The sequence below is a fragment of the Callospermophilus lateralis genome, unplaced genomic scaffold (assembly GCF_048772815.1).
Source record: "Callospermophilus lateralis isolate mCalLat2 unplaced genomic scaffold, mCalLat2.hap1 Scaffold_101, whole genome shotgun sequence".
NCBI classification, from domain to species: Eukaryota; Metazoa; Chordata; class Mammalia; order Rodentia; family Sciuridae; genus Callospermophilus; species Callospermophilus lateralis.
Window position 1 is genome coordinate 1,600,179 of NW_027510272.1, and position 16,946 is coordinate 1,617,124.

The following is a 16,946-nucleotide window of genomic DNA, read 5'->3' on the forward strand; positions in this document are numbered from 1 at the left end:
CCATGTTCAAGTGCCTGCACCTTATAACACAACTCGGTGAGCTAGAATCCTCAAATCCAGGGGGGTAATCTGAGGCTCAGTGAAGTCCTACTGAAGTTCATACAACCTAGTAAGTGTAACTGCAGAGATGAGCTGGCTTCAGGCTGGTGCTCCTTCCACTCTATGCAGAGACAGGGCTCCAAGGAGGGTACTGAGCATCCCCGTCCAGGAGCTCTCTGCATGCTTGGACTCCATGGAGAGGCCACTTCCAGTGAGGCCTAGGCCCCTTTCCCTGGACATTCTCCTTCACTGGGGGACATCTCTCTTCTGCTGCTGCTCCAGGAAGGTTGACCCTGGGTGACTTGGCCATGAGCTGGACTTGTACCTCCCTCTCTTTGCAGACTTACCAGGACTAGCACAGTTGTGAGGAGGAGGATGAGGAAGAGGAAGAGCAGTGTGAGGCTGGAGAAGAGGAGGAGGAAATCATCACTATCCACCTGTGGGATAGCTGTGAAAAGAAGTAGGGTGGCCCTAGCAACAGCCAGAATTTCAACCAGCATCAGCAGCTGAAATATGAAAGCTCCACACTCAGCTACTGAGTGCAATTTGAACTTTGCATCCCCACCTCAGAATGTTGGCTACCCATCTCCCAGCCAGCGGGTACTCCATAAACCAAATCTCTTCAGCCAGCAGGTCTGAGGACCCCCATTGTTGATTATCCTCCCATGCCCAGTGTGTGGGACTGCAGGCTCCCACTATCTGCCCACCCCTGCTGGATCTCTTTTTCCCAACATCTGGAAACTGACTTTTCCTCCCTGTCATGTCCTTCCAGCTCAGGGGCTGCAGCATTCCAGGCTCCTGCCATCCAGTGAGTTGCCCACCTCTTGCACCTGCAGAAAAGTTGCAGTGACTAGACTAGCTGACAAAGAGTAAAAATTGATAATCATTTTTTCTTTTTCTTTTTGGAGGTCTTTATTTATTTTTTCCAAACTAGTGCTTTTACAAGTGATAGAATGGGGTTAACATGTAGATGATCAACTGACTTTTTAATGCTTTGTAAATACATTGTAATTCTCTGTGTCCTTTGTGCTAGTGTACTCAGGACTAGGATGCCAAGTGCAGTGACTCTGCTTCTGTTCCCTCTCCTCATAAAACTAGGAGGGGAGGCCTACTCACTTTGTTCTAGGCATAAGGCTATGTAGGATTCGGTGTGCTGTTTGGGACCAGAGTAGTGGTTTGTATTTGAAGTCTGGAAATGGGTCTTCATCTTTGGGGTTCTGCACACTTCTAGTGTCATGTTTGGGATGGGAGCTGTGGGGTCCCTGGCTTCTCATGCACTCCTCTCAGGACCAGAAGCTTCCTTTTCTGTCACCCAGGCTTTGTGTTCCTGTACTGAGGCTTCATAAATGTACATTTTCCTGTTGGTGAAGTTCTCTGTGGTTCATTAAAACTGAAAGCTGTCATGCAGATCACTTGACCACTTGGTTTTGGAGATAGCAGTGGTTTTCTGAGGGATTTGCACTCATAAATAGAGGAAGGCAGAGGGCTACAATGTTCCAAAACAGTCTGCATCTACCCCAACCCAGCCCCTGTGGGTTGCTCTTGCAGAATCACCCTGCATTGGGTCAGATACTCACTCCAGTAGCCAGGAGTCCTGCTGCTTCGATCCATGGGAAGGTCAAGGAGAGAAAGAAGTTGGGGATAGAGCCACAAAGAACCTTGCCCTTCATGCACATGTCAGATGCTACACTGTGAACCTGGGGGTCATACTGCACACTGCCCTTGCATCCTCACTGCCATTCTTAAGGATGGCTGTCCTGTTGTGTGGCTGCCCATCCACATGCAGTCTGTGTTGATGCTGTCTAGACAGTGGTAGAAGCTGACAGAGAGGGAGTTCCTCATATGGCCTGTAGTGCCTTGGTGTTCCTCCCCAGATGCATGTATTGATGCTAGGTGGGAATATGTGTACACTACAGTAAAGTTCTGATTCTAAATCCAGCTGGAGTGATGCCTGTTTACTGCCTTGTTTAAACTTTGTTTTCCCTTGATTTATTTTTGAGCCAAGAACATAAGACCATAGAAAGGCTTTAATTTATTTCCACATGCCTTTCTGTCTTTTGACAATAGACTGCAGACTCAACCCACATCAGTGATATTTAACTTGCAACATGAAATGATTGAAAACAGATAGAAGCTGTTTGGGGCAACAGACCATACACGCACAAATTGCTGAGGGTGTGCAAGGTCTGTAGCCCATGCCTTGAAGCATAATACATAGACATGTGTGTGGTTTTTCATATTGTAAAGGAGGTTTTTCATATTGTAAAGGAGGAAGGTGGCCTGATTAAATTCAGCATTCATTTGGGAACAAAAGTGTCATCTCTGGCTACTGCAGATGAGACAGGTGCTCTGGTGTCACAACAGCTATTGAAAATGGAGAGACCTGGCATCTGGAATTCTTTTTAAGCTGTGCACCTCTGCTGCTAAGGGCCAGAGTCTGCTGGCTCTGCTGAGTCTTGGGAGACACCTGAGAGATCAGCAGTGAGACCAGCAGGTCCTGAGTGAGCAAACTGTGCATCAGGATTACCAGGGGATTCTTCATATTTTTTTGTTTACACTGCTAGAGATCAAACCCAGGGCCTCATGCATACTCAGCACATGCTCTATGACTGGGCTCTGGCCCCAGCCCACTGTGGGTTTCTAAAAGCCCAAGTCCTGGATGCTTCACTACAGTGGGCTTCAGAAAGCTGAAGGAGGCACAGGAAACTGCAGTAGGGACAGTTTCTCTTGTCGAGCCCTTTGGGATTACTGAGGCTAAGCTTGGACTATCTCAGAGCAAGTACCCTCAGAGAGAAAGACCCTGCCTGATATAGTCTAAGATTATTCCCAGATGGTTCCTCAAAGGTGAGCCCTAGGGGGACATCAAGCCCCATCCCTCCCTTAAATCTGCCAGAGCAGGCAGCCTATTCACACATGACCACACAGACCCCCTCTGACCTTTCATCCTGTCCAGGAGGAGCTCTGCCAAGCTCGTTTTTTATACTATACATAGGGAAGGCATGCTCCTCTGTAGCTGTAGAGGTTCAGTAAATAGAGTCGTATTATTTTCTTACCTGAAGACGAAAGAGGTGAGGGCATCCTCTACCTGAGAGTCACTTTAGCAGTGAAGAGCAAGCATCCCTGTGTTTAGGGGGTACTCTGGATTCTTTGGGAGCTGCCCAGGACTTGGTCAATGGAGAACACACAGGGTTGGCCACACAGGTGGCACAACGTGATCTGGGGATCAAGGTGTCCTAAGTGGACAGGAGGCCAAATAACTGTTAGGAGGGGAACCTGGGAACTAGGCTTCCCCAAGAGGAGATCAGTCTTTGCTGGGAAAGATCCACCAGCTGGATGACCTGGAATGCCCATCCTAAGACAAGAGCAAGGTACAACCTCAAGGTGCAAAACTCACAGTGCTTGGACACAGTGCAGCACCCCTCCTCTGCATGAGGATGCATTTGCATTTATGGTGTTTGGTTCTTTTTGTTATTTTTTACTTGTAGATGGACAAATACTTTTTTTAAATTTATTTTTATCTGGTGCTGAAGATTGAAACCAGTGCCTCACACGTGCAAAGGAAGCACTCTACTACTGAGCTTACAACCCCAGCCCTGCCTGTTTGGTTCTTTATTAGAGTTTTTTGTTTTTTTTTTTTTTTTAATATGACAGTGGGATATATTATGATTCTTGTTACACAAGTAGAACAAAATTTTTCATATCTCTTGTTGTATACAGAGTATATTTACACCAATTTCTGTCTTCGTACATCTACTTTGGATAATAATGTCAATCTCATTCCCCCATCATCTTGAAACATTTCCTGTCTGTCTAAATAACTAGTGTAAAATAAAGGCAATTGTATTGTTCTTTCCCATGAGGTGCAGTTCAGGTGTGAGGCCCCAACTAAGACAATCAAGGGTAGCTGTCCTCAGAACAGGTTTGCCAGCCTGTGGCCGCTCAGAGGTGGCCACTATTGCCGGTTGTTTTTGGTCGGGTTGTGGGCCAGCCAGTTCACTTTGGTCTTCCAGCTCTCCCTCAGGGCTTCATTGAACTTCACCCAGAAGAGCTTCAGCCCCTCCTCCTCTGTCTTCCCCAGTGCCAGAGTGTCCTGGGACAGAATCATCACAACTGCATCAACATCCAGGGGTCCTGAACCTGCTGCATCTGCAATCCCTTCTGCCTCCCTGTACTCCTGCCCCCTCGGGTTGTTCAAATTCCTTCCTAAAAAAACTGCAAGCAGATGGTCAGGCGGCCTCCCCTTAGCTAAGTGAAGGGCAGGAGAAGCGTTAGCATACTGCACTGCTAGGCCTGGGATGGCATGAGGGTTCCCATCTGTGAGGTGAATCTCCTAGGTCCCTGAGCTGTTCAGACAAGATGCACTCTGACCAGGATGAGCTCTGCCAAGCTCATTTTTTATAGTATACATTGAGCAGGCAGGCTCCTCTGCAGCTGTAGAGGTTCAGGCAGGCCTTGGGAAGTATGTGGTAGACCCTGGGCTCCAGTCTGGTGTGGCCCTGTGCTGGTATACCTTCAAATACTGGATGTCTTTGGAGTAGCTGAGCACAGGCAAGACTGCTGCCCGCATCAGAGCAAAAAGTTAGAGGAAGAGGAGCCCATGGTGCCGCAGAATGCTGGAGGCCTGTTCACAGTACCCTCAAAACCTGCAGAGGAGGAGAAAATCGATAAAGACCTGGGTCCTCCCAGCCACCCCCAGCCCCAAACCAGCAGGGGTTCTGCATCCAACCAGCATCTGCCCCTGAGTGTCTGCCCCTGGTCTTATTATGGGTGTACCCAGATCCTCTAACCAATGTCCCTGTCTGGGCCTGCCTCCTACACCTCCCATGGACCTCCTGTTTGCACTGCCCAACAGTGTACTCTGGGGTTGGGGTGAACCTGTAGAGATGGCAGCACCCCCAGGGTGAAGGCAGGAGTTACGCTGAGGGCTATGTCCCCATCCCTGCCCCTGTCTGGAAACTGTCCCCTCCCTGGGGCCGTGGGCACCCTCACCTTTCAAACGTCTCTCCTCTTGAATCTAACCTTTTATTAATCAACAAGGAGAGCATTATTCTGGAGCATAGGTCACCATGCCAGCTTGAAATTGCCCCCTTCTTCCACACAATACCATGCAGAGAAGCCAAGATCTATGTGTTAGATGAAGAGAGGCTGCATAAAGAAGCACAACTGACAGTCAAGTCCCTAGGTGTGTGATTGGGCCCTTGGTAGATGCTCTGGGCTTATGCAATATCACAGATGCTAGCCATAGCACCAGCTATTTCAAACCACAGCAGAAACACTCAGCAGAACCCACTCAAGCTACATATTTCTGACTAAACATGGTGGTGGTTTTAATGCCCAAAGAGTGAGTAGCATAACACGCCAATGAAAAATGGACACATGAGAACAGTGACCTTCTCTGTCCTGCCCAATATCAGATGTGGGCCAGTGCTCAGCTGAGCCAAGCAGCCATGGAAACTGTCACAGGCCTTACCACACTTTTTACTCTATCAAGCTTCTCCCAGGAATAAGAAAGCCTACCCAGGGTTCTTGGACTTGAGACAGTTGAGCAGGGCATCCTTGTTGAAGGCAGCCATGGCAGCCAGATTGCTCTGGTTCAGCTGGATGTTGGCAATGGTGTCCAAGTGCTGAACCACCTCAATGAGGCCCATGCCTTCCCCGTGGGAAGGTCATCCTAGCACATGAGAGGAGGCACAGGCAGACACTATGGTTAAGGACATTCTCTGGGGATACTGGAACCCCTAGGAAATAGAGCTGCCCAACAAAACCACAGGGGACACTGCTCAAGTTCCTGAGGATGCGAGAGGGGGTGTGGGGCCCTGGGGAAGGTGCCTCAGAGACACACAACTGGCACCCAAGATGAAGAACACACCTTGGCTGGGCTCATGTTTACTCTGAAGAGAATGAGTCAGCGGGCTTGGAAGAAGGTGGTACTACTCCCCAATTGGTAGGAAGCCAGGAAATAGGAGCTGAGCACCAGGAATGGCCTTACCCAAACCCCTCCAGCTGCCCTAACCCTCTTGTGAGAACAGCCCCTCTCATAGCCAACATGGTGGTGTCAGTTTAGACCAGGAACTCCTCCAGAGGCGCAGGCTCTGAGGCCTGTTACAGACCCAGACAAACAGGTGATGGACAGAGGCCCCAACTTAGGTCCAAGCCCTCCTGCTTCCACAGGGCATCCATGAGCTGGATCATCTGCAGAGTCAGCATATCCTGGCAGAGGTATGGAAGGGCAGGAGTTTCTAGTGGGTTATACACCCATGCAAAGCTCAGAATATCTGAGCTCTGTCTTCTCAGGGACCCCCCTGGAGCCCTACAATAGAGCAGTATGGGCCTAGGTGAGAAGGCCAAGGCCTCAGCATGTCCCTGCCCAGACTGGCTCACCATCCCCATTCTTAAAGATGATGCCAATGCTGTCAGCACTGCCTGCCTCCTCACTGCTGTACATGATCCACAGGGGTTTCATCTTGGAGTCCATGAAAGTGCACCTTTCCACACTGCAGGCAGAGGGCAGTGTTGGCCTGGGCGGTTGGGGGCTTAGGGTGGGGGAGGGGGCTTAGGGCCTGGCTCCACATGGGGCTAGGCTGGGGCTCACCTGATTTCTGCAAGCATCCTGCTAGGGTCCAATGGAGACTGCAAGTGAAAAAGGGACTTTAGGTAGGTAGGGAGGACCCTCTAACCTGGGTATCCTGAGGAGCTCCCCAGCACACCCAGGGAAGGGGGGCACTCCCCCCTCCAGAGTGGAGGCCCCTCTAACCTGGGTGTCAGAGGAGCTCCCCAGCACTCCCAGGACAGAGGGGCACTCCTCTCTCCAGGGGGGAGGCCCCTCTAACCTGGGTGTAGGGGAGGAGCTCCCCAGCAAACACAGGGCAGAGGGGCTCCTCCCTCCAGAGGGGAGGGTCCTCTAACCTGGGTGTCTGTGCGAGCTCCCTACTGTACCCAGGGCAGAGGGGCACTACCCCATCCAAAGGGGAGGCCCCTCTAACCTTAGTGTCAGGGGAAGCTCCCCGGTGCACCCATCATAGAGGGCACTCCCCCCTCCAGAGTGGAGGCCCCTTGGACCTGATTTTTGGTGGGGGGGCTGAGCTCCCCCCCCTGCACCCATGGGAGAGGGCACTCATCCCTGGGGGGGATGCCCCTCAAACCTGGGTGTGTGGGGGGAAGAGGAGCTCCCCCCTACCCTCGCACCAAGGGGAGAGGGCACTCCCCCTTCAGGAGAACCCCCTCGGAACTGGGTGTTCGGATATGGGGGAGCCCCCACCCCCACCCTGCACCCAGGGGAGAGGGCACTCCCCTCTCCAGGGGCGAGGCTCCATAACCTAGGTGTCAGGGGAGCTCCCCCATGCCCCCAGGGCAGAGGGGCACACCACCCTCCAGGGGCAAAGCCCCTCTAACTTGGGTGTAGCGGGGATCTCCCCAGTGCACCTAGGGCAGAACCTCAGATCAGTCAGGGAAAGGTGGAAAGACCCTGAATTGGTTTCCAAAGAGCATGATGACACCAGGCAAGTAAGAAGCCCTCTCAGGAACAGGATCTCCCAAAACCTCAGAGGGAAAGAAGGTGGGTACATCAGCAGCAGAAAAGAATTTCCAGGAAGGGAAGGAGGCCTCCTCATGCAGAGTGGCTGTTACCCTGGGGTCTTCAGATTCATCCCCCAGGAGCTACACTTCTCATGTGATTGTGCTGATGATTCCAAGCTCAGGGAACAGGAAAATCCCTAAGAGCTCTGAAATTTAGAAGCAGTTCAGGCAAAGCAGTGACTATACTCAGGTTGATCCTGGGTTCTTCCAGCTACAAAACCATGACGTAGCTTTCGACTGGGGGGACTGCAATGCAGGGCACCTTATTAAAACACCTGCCACCAAGAATGAGGCTGTCAGGGCTCTGAAAACCACCTGGGAACTCACAGGTGCAAATGATGGTGGATGGGGACGACACAGGTTCTCACTACTTTGGAACAGAAGATTGTGGCCCCTCCATGAACCACAGCCATCAGCACAGCTCTCACCCCCACCATGTGGAGTGTGGTGCTTGCCAACTTGGAAAAATATCATAATAATCATGCCAAGTTACAGAAGTTACACACAATGTCTGCATGCTGTAGGCTTTCTTTTAGGTAGAGCACTAGAAAATACAAAATAATGTATGGCAACAGAGAAGAGACCAGTTGTTGGTTTGGGGTGGGTGGCTGGGGAGTAGGGGGTTAGCAAGGCATTAGGAAATGGGAGAGAAATGTTTGGGATAATAAGAGAGGGGTTCACTATGATTGTGGCAAAATAAATCATGGGTATATACATATATCAAATTTACCAAACTGCACACTCCTAAATATGTGAAGTCTATTACACGTCAATTATATTTCAACAAACACATCTTTAGAAAATACAGGGGGAAGAATAGTTTCCTGCCCTCTGGAACCTGTGTCCCTCCAGTAGAGTGAATTCCTCACATCCGTGGACTCCCCAGCCCACACTGGGCAGAAAGCCTCACCTGTAGATGTCCCCTCAGGGGCCACTGCCAACCATTGGAAGGAGCTTGAGATCTGCCCCAGAGTCTGTCTCCGGACTTCCGAAGAAGGCTGTGGAGGGGCCTCCCTCTCAGCTCAGGGTCGGTGCCACCGGCCCAGCCTGAGTTGCCCTGACTCCCACAAGGGAGCATGAATGGTGATGCTTCCCAGCAAGGAGTCTCAGCCTGCAGCTCCACCTGCAGGAGAAACAAGGGAAAGCCCTGTGGGCATTGCAGGCTCTGACCAGCAACAAACCAGCGCCTTCCCTTCCCTCCCCCAGGAGCTGAGGAACAAGGACCAGGATGGCTCCCAGCACCCTGCAGCCCCTTTTGTGCTGCAGCTACTATGCCTCCCTGGACTCTCGCCGCTGCCACACCCAGCCTTCCATCCTTGGGCCCAGGGCCAGCGCAGGACCTGAGAGGACAGCCCTTCTTGGTTGACTGCCATCCAGGCCCTAACTCCTCTGAGGCGCCGGTGTCCTTCTCCAGGATCCTGGTATACACCTGTGCTGACACCCTGCAGTTACACAGCACGCTCTCTCCTAGATGGAGCAGGCGTGTAAGGTCGCCACCACTGATGCAATGCATTCCCCACGTGAGGCTGTGGCACCAGGAGAAACGTTCTCGGCCAGTGTGTGGTGGTACACAGGGACTGCCTAGACCTCCCTGGGAGAAGAAGTGTGGTGGTGACCAGAGTGCCACCTGGAGGCCTGTGGATTCCATTGACATCCTCTCCCCCACATGGCTGAGCCCCTTAGCCAGAGGCATCTTTGCAGAGCCTAGGTTGGGTAGGCAGAGTTAATATGTCAAATGGCCACACTTCTAAAATCCATATACCGATTCAGTGTACTTCCCATGAAACCCCAATCAGTACATGAATTCATTTGGAAGAATGAGAGACCCAGAATAGCCAAGTAATCCTGCGCAAGAATCAGTCAGAAATCCAAAGAAGAAAGGAATAGAAATCTATTGTTGTTTTTTTCAGGCCTATGGATACATTCTTTCTCTGTGTATTGAGGTTTAGTATCTTTTAAGAGATGAATTTAAGGTGCTCTTCTGTAGAACACACAGAAAGGGATCAAATATAGGGAATAGTGTACAATATATAATAGCTCCAATCCCCCAAGAGGAGTATCAAGAAAACAAGAGTGAATAAAGATAATACAAATGGTCCGTGGAACAGTAGCGACTCTCTTACATGTGAAAATTACAGTGAAATTTCTGTTATTTTATTGAATAACTTAAAAAGTGTATTATGTTTACCAGTGATTTTTGCATTAGTGATGGATCCATTTAATTTTATGTTCAAGAAGTCTTACTTTCAATAGGACTAATTTAAATTGCACAGATAGTGCTGGGGATATAGGTCAGCTGGTAGAATGCTTGCCTTGCATGCAGAATGTCCAGGGTTCAATCTCTGGTACCAGGGGGGAAAAATCTGATCGCTTAATGTGCACAGATAAATGACATCCTCCTGAGCTTCTCGGTTGTGTAGAAACTCTGTGAAAGAAAAACAGCCATCTGGTCCCATCAGTGAGAAGGAAGCAATGCATTCCCTTTCAGAGCTGGCAGGTTTCATGGCAGCTCTGCAGGTGCTGGAGTGTGCTTTGATGGCATCACTCACTCAGTATTTAGGCATCCAGTACTAACCTTACAGAACTTTTCCAGACTATTTTTCAGCATGGAACAGGTACTTTCCCTGTCAGCATCTATTGTGTGGCAGAACTCTTGCCACTGCACTGCAGAGTCCCTTCCCCATCTTTTATACTGGCTAGGCACTCCCAGGGGAGAGGCCATTCCCACCACTACACTACTCTGGCATCCCGGATTTGCATGAAGAAAGCCTTCTCTGGGGACTGAACCCTAAACTTCTAATACAAAATAAATGACAATGGGACTGAGATACCTTTTCAAACAAAAAAAAAATCCAATCCGTAGTTGTGATATGGATTGGAAATTGTTAACTCTTCATTGAGTTCTCTGTAGCTGCTTTATTCCATGAGGAAGGAATTCTTTGTTTCACAGGTTCACTTTCTCAGGTGTCATCTGAGGTGAGGCTAGAAACCTTTGATTTCTACAACAGAAGGAGTCTCCAATTATCTTAATATTTATTTATAATATTTAATTCAACCAGAATGCAATATATATTTTTATACTGGATAGTATGAGGGTTCATTTCAATTTATTTTCCAAATAGATAAATTTGGAAAAAAATGTTTTTCATTAAATAGAAAAAACAAGTTTTATAAACATTAGAAAAAAGGAAAAGAGCCCAAAAATATCCTAATAGAAAAGTGACAACTTATATAATTCAAGAAAGCTACAGAATGGCAAATACAAATGACTGTTAGAGATGAGAAGATATGATTGAGTTATCAAATAGAAATAAGACATGTTAAAGTATTGATGGGAAAGCTCAGACTCTCAATTTTCAAGATGAGGGAGAACCTGCCCCATGCCTCTCCACCAATGTTTCAGTCTGCTTCTTCGCTACTGTGACTAAAGGATCTGAGCAGAACAACTACAGAGGAGGACAAATTTATTTGAAGGCTCACAGTTTCAGGTCTTTGTCCTTAGAAAGCTGGCTCCATTTCTCAAGGCTGGAGATGAGGCTGAGCATCATGGCAGAAGAGTATGGGGGAGGGAAGCAGCTCATATCATGGTGATCAAGAAGCACAGAGAGACTCTACTCACCAGATACAAATATATACCCCAAAGTCATGCCCCAATTTCCACCTCCTTCAGCCACACCCCACCACTTCATTACCACTCAGTTAATCCCTATCAGGTGATTAATTCACTGATTGGCTTAAGACTCCTACAACCGGATCATTTCTCCTCTGAACCTTCTTGCACTGACTCACACATGAGATTTGGGGTCGCATAACACCCAGCTTCTGGTTAGTTGACAATCACCAATACCATCCTGAGGTCTGCCTTTATCTCCACACACACACACACAAAAAACACACACGCTGTTTTCTTTTTCCATAATGAGTCAGTCATGTTGAATTATGGTCCACCCTAATCCTCTACTTTCACCTGATTATCTCTGTGAAGGCCCTTTCTCTAAACAAGGTCACATTCTGAGGTTCTGGAGGTTAGAATTCCAACCATTCTGGGGGACATGATTCAACCTCTAGCCTCATTTCATAGTAGAGAGCTCTACATCAGAAGAGTAAGTATACTAAAAATTCAGTCAGTACTCCCTAAAATTGACAGGCTACAGCAGCTTTTTAGCTAAAACCAATATTTTCTACTGTAATACTTCTTGATCTTTCCTGGACAGCAAAAACTAATTATTCCTCTGCTGTTAGCACAACATGATCATTGACTCCTTCCTGTTTATTTGGATATTTCCTAAAATATTATGTAACTTTTCCTTCTACCTATAAGTACTAGGAAAGACCAAACACAGTTCCAAACCTAGAGGTTAAAAGGCATGACTTGCTTGTCAGAGACAAGGTAGTAATAGCCAGTGTTGTCAAAATAATCAGAAATGTCTTCATTCCTAGTAAATCTGTCAGGTAACTCGAGTGTATCTGAGGAGTTGGATATAGAGTGTACTTGAAAACCAAATCCAACAGGGAATCTGGAGACTGAAGTTGGCGTGGAGGAGACAAATATGAAGCAAAGCTTACACATTATTTTTTCAAGAATTTTAAAGTTGAATTTCTCTTTAGTCAGCAAAAGTAATGATCTATCTCATAAATGGAAAAAAGAAAACCACCATCTATCACCAGCTCACCAATGCAATGCTTTCTTGGTGGCTGCATGCTCTGGAAATGGAGGCTCAAGCCCTATCTGCTCACTGTTGAATTCTGAACCTGTCTATGCTTTCTTGTCCATTAAACTGTTAAGTTCCTTTGTTAGAGGTGCTTCTGTGCATTGTTGATTAGTTCTAAATTTAACTGGACTTTCAGGAGGAAATCTAGAATTCAAATTCACAGAGACTGAAACTACTGACCTGTAACTGTCAGTCTTAATCTCCCCAACATACCACGAGCATGTCCATATTCACTATAGAAAAGTGAATGAATTCCAATTTTAAAAGTGTTGAAAAAAATATAGTCTCCCTCCTCATCCAAGTGGCAGATGCCCTCAAAGGAAGCAGAAGGACTGACGATGACATTTTCAGAGAAGCACAGACTATTCAATGCCAGATCACTAGAGGCCAAACTCAAAACATTTTTCCCTATCGCCTTTTTATTGGTCACATAGTGATAGGAGAAAAGACAAGTGACACTCAGTTTTATTGTCAGTCACCTTAGGTATGGATGATACTGTGGTTGGGTACCTGTTTTAAGTGCTCTGTTTTAAGGACTTGTGTGCTTTGTACTTGGGGCAAGCATCAGGATATTGGCCACACACTTGCAAATGATTTAGTGAGGAACATGTTCATGATATGCATGACATTAATAAATCCCACACGTATAATGTGAGCAATTGTTGGACTTGGACTTTTTTGTTAAATACATTCTTCTCGCTTTTCTTTTTATTAGAAGATTTTTATTAAAATAAGTTGGGAGGGAAAAGGGGATGGTGAAGATGTGGACAGTTTTCTTTCACTGGCCAACTTGTCATTTCTTACTCTGTGCCCACCACATCCCAGGTCCACACTACTACTGGCCCAACCCTAAAAGACAAAGCCTTTTAACATCTGTTTGGAGAATGATAACATTTCCTTGCTATTTACAAATCATGGTCTGCTCAGTGGAGGGTCGTGAGGCTGAATGAGCTGGTTGAGTGAGGTGCTCAGGTTAGTCCCCACCTCAGGCTGGCTGTTGTGACTTATCATCTAAACCACACGCATCTTGCCTGGCACTGACTGTAAGTGCCCTGTGTGGCTCTGCTAGGAACCTACAAGGATGGTAGGAAGAAAAGATCCCTGCAGGCTCTGGGGGTGGGGAGGTGACTAGGAGCAGGTGGGATTGGAGCTTCCACTAGCAGAGAGGTTAGAATTCAGAGATGCAGAAGGCAGTGGGGGTGGAGGGCAGCTTGGACTTTTCAAAAGATAAATCAAAGCCCAGCCAGTAAAGAGCTCACACTCTAAAAGCTGAGGTGCCCCTTCCCACCAGGCACTTAAGTGAAGAGGAAATGCATCAGAATCCCAGAGAGCTGAGCAGGCCCAAGGCAAGTGTCTGTAAAATGCTCAGGCCTCTTCCTACCCTCCCTGGTCCCCACCACCCACACACACAACTCACACACACACCAACTCGTCATTCATCAGTAATTTGGAAAAGAAAGAAAATCTTGTATTAAAATGTGAATCTTTAATTGTTAATTGTTCCAACTCTGGCCTCAACGTAAAGTGGCCTGAAGTAAAACCATTATGATATAAAGGACACTTGCCCCCGGAGAGCTGCTCCTCCCAATGTTTGCTGACTTGCGTTATTAATAGCCTCTGTCCTTCTTTACATAGGAAACTTCAAAACTCCTCTTTAAACGTTAAGGGGTTGAAAGTCACCACTGGATGCCAACACAGTGGGGCTGCGCTGGACAGCACATGAGGGCCCAGTGCAGACAGGAGTTTCCCACACTCCCCCTGAGCTTCTCACAGTAGGCCCAGCAGGACGTGCAAGGCTGTTGCTGTGTGGGAAGTGTGGAAGGGAAGGCAGAGCTGTGTCTCTGGGACCCCCCTCCCCTCTCCAGTGTGAACACGAGGCCAGAAGCAGAGCCGACCCATGAGCTGCCCTGGCCATCAGCTCACTGGAAGTCTTCAGCACTTTGAACCTCATTTCCTTGTCCTCGTTTTCCATCCAGATGATGATGTGGATCAAAGAAGTGTTTGAAAGCATTTTATGAGTTTTAATGCACTGTGTGAGTGGAAGGGCTTGCCACTGAAAACTTAATCCCCAATGGCATTTGGCATTTGGATGTGGGGGCCTTTGGAAGTGCTTAGGTTAGATTAGAGCCTGAGAGTGGGCTTTTGTAATGGAATAAATGTCCTTATAAAGAGACACAGGATCTCTCATTCCCTCTCCTCTCCTCCCCTTCCCCTGCTCTCCTCCTTCTTCTTCTTTTTCTTCCTCCCCTTCCTTTTCCTCCTCCCCCTCCCTCCTCCCTCCTCTTCCTTCTCCTCCTCCTCCTCCTCTTCTTCTCTTTGTACCAAAATATTCCATGTGAGCACATAATCAGAGATCCTCTCCAAACCCAGGCAGACTGGCACCCCAATCCTCAACTTCCAAGCCTCCATAATAGTGGGAGATAAATGTCTGTCACTTCAGGCACCCAATGTATGGTATTCTGACACAGCAGCCTGAAGATACTGAGACAGCAGTCTTCTTCTAGATGACTAACTTTCTGAAAAGGTGCAAAAAAATTAAGAAGAACAATTAGAAGTTTTGCTCTTAATTCATTAATCTCACTCTTTCTAAGTGCTAGCTATGCACCAGGCATGGTGCCCAGATTTTTCACATATTCTCTTAATATCACCTTCAGAACGATTCTGTGAGGTGTGGATTGTTAGTGTTCCCATTTTATATGTGGAGAAGTATATAACCACCCAGCCCAAGGCCAAGCTCCTGGGATGCTGGGAACTAGGACTCCCCTCAGAGCAAGGGGTCTGTAGCTCACCTTCTCCTCGCCATACAACCTCTGAGGCTTGCACTCCCTGGTGCTGCATGTGGGATTATAAGATCATGATTCATTTCACTGAATCTATGTGTCATGGAACCACCTCTCTAAGCACCTCAGATGCAGTGTCACATACCACTGTGATTGTGTGTTTTTTGTTATGCAGCATTACTGCCACGAGAGATAACTGCTCTATCAGGGCATTGCATGGTCAAAGGAGAAAACCACGGGTTCACTGAAATGTCCTGCTCTCTCCTAACCACAGCTCTTCTGTCCCCAATACACCTGCTAGCCCACGCCCTACCACCACCCATATCAGCTCCAGCTCTCAGCCTCAAGGTCACTTCTTCCAGAAAGATTCTCCTGGTACCCACCCCCCTTTCTCCTCCAAGGTACTGGACACACTTCCCAATTTATTGTACAGCAAGTGGATAAAAGTTTTACTTCAGGAGGTGGCAGGAGAATTCCTTTGAAACAAGAGATGAATTAGTGAAAAATAACTGTTACAGGTTTTGCTAAGATGCTGGACAGTAAACAAGAGGGAAGGGTGTGCTCAGTGGAAAGCGGGGGTGGGAATGACCCAACTCCATGTGTGTGCGGCTCTTCAGAGAAACCTTTAGACAAGAAGGAGGTGGGAGAGGCTCCAGCACCCAGATGTCATGAATAACTGTCCCCAGCCAGAGCACAGTGCACCAGAACTTCCATGCAGTTTGCTCAGTGGATATTTGAACATGATTGGGATTGTCTTATTCCCCATGTCCTTCCTGACTAATTGGAAGAAAATTTCTACATATTGATAAGTCTTCTGTGCTTATATGCAAGCCAGGGTAACACCACTAGGGTGTTGCCCAGTTCCAGGGCCACATCTGAATGGAGGAGATTTGGAATGACAGAATGTAGCCTAGCTTACAAAAGAAATTGTGCATGATATTTAAGTATAGCTAACTCAGACCTACTAATAAAGCTTTGTATTTTAAAGGATATTTCTTTAGATAGTCTGTTTTTATTTCTGGATAAGATCATTAATAATTAACTTGTACTATATATGTAAATGTTGTTTCTCCAGTGTTTGATGAGTAGGTCTTGAATGAGAAATATGCCCCTCTCTCACATTGAAATGATAACTAACATTACCTTTCAAGAAAATGTTTGCAAACTAAAAAATACTTCATTGAGCTCTTATCTGTACCATTACAAATTTTAAACTAATGAAATTTAAACAAATGAGATGTGCTATCAGAGATACTGATTTTTCAGAAAAAAAATGTGACTTAGAGTGAATTCCTCACATCAGTGGACTCCCCAGCCCACACTGGGCTGAAAGCCTCACCTGTAGAAGTCCCCTCAGGGGCCACTGCCAAGCATTGGGAGGAGCTCTGAGATCTGCCCCAGAGTCTGTCTCAGGACTTCCGAAGAAGGCTGTGGAGGGTCTTCCCTCTCAGCTCAGGGCCTGTCCCAATGGCCCCGCCTGAGTCACTCCGACTCACGCTACCCAGCATGAAGGCCGCCGCTTTCCAGCAAGGAGCCTCTGCCTGCAGCTCCACCTGCACAAGGAAAAAGGGAAAGCCCTGTGGGCGTCACAGGCTCTGACCAGCAGCAACCCAGCGCCTTCCCTTCCCTCCAGCAGTAGCTAAGGAACTTGGGCTAGGATGGCTCCCAGCGCTCTGCAGCCCCTTTTGTGCCATGGCTACTATGGCTCCCCTGACACTGCTGCCACGCCCGGTCTGCCATCCTAGGGTCCAGGGACAATGCAGTACCTGAGAGGACAGCCCATGTTGGTTGACTGCAGTCCAAGCCCTAATACCTCTTGGGCTCCCTCAGACCTGGGTGT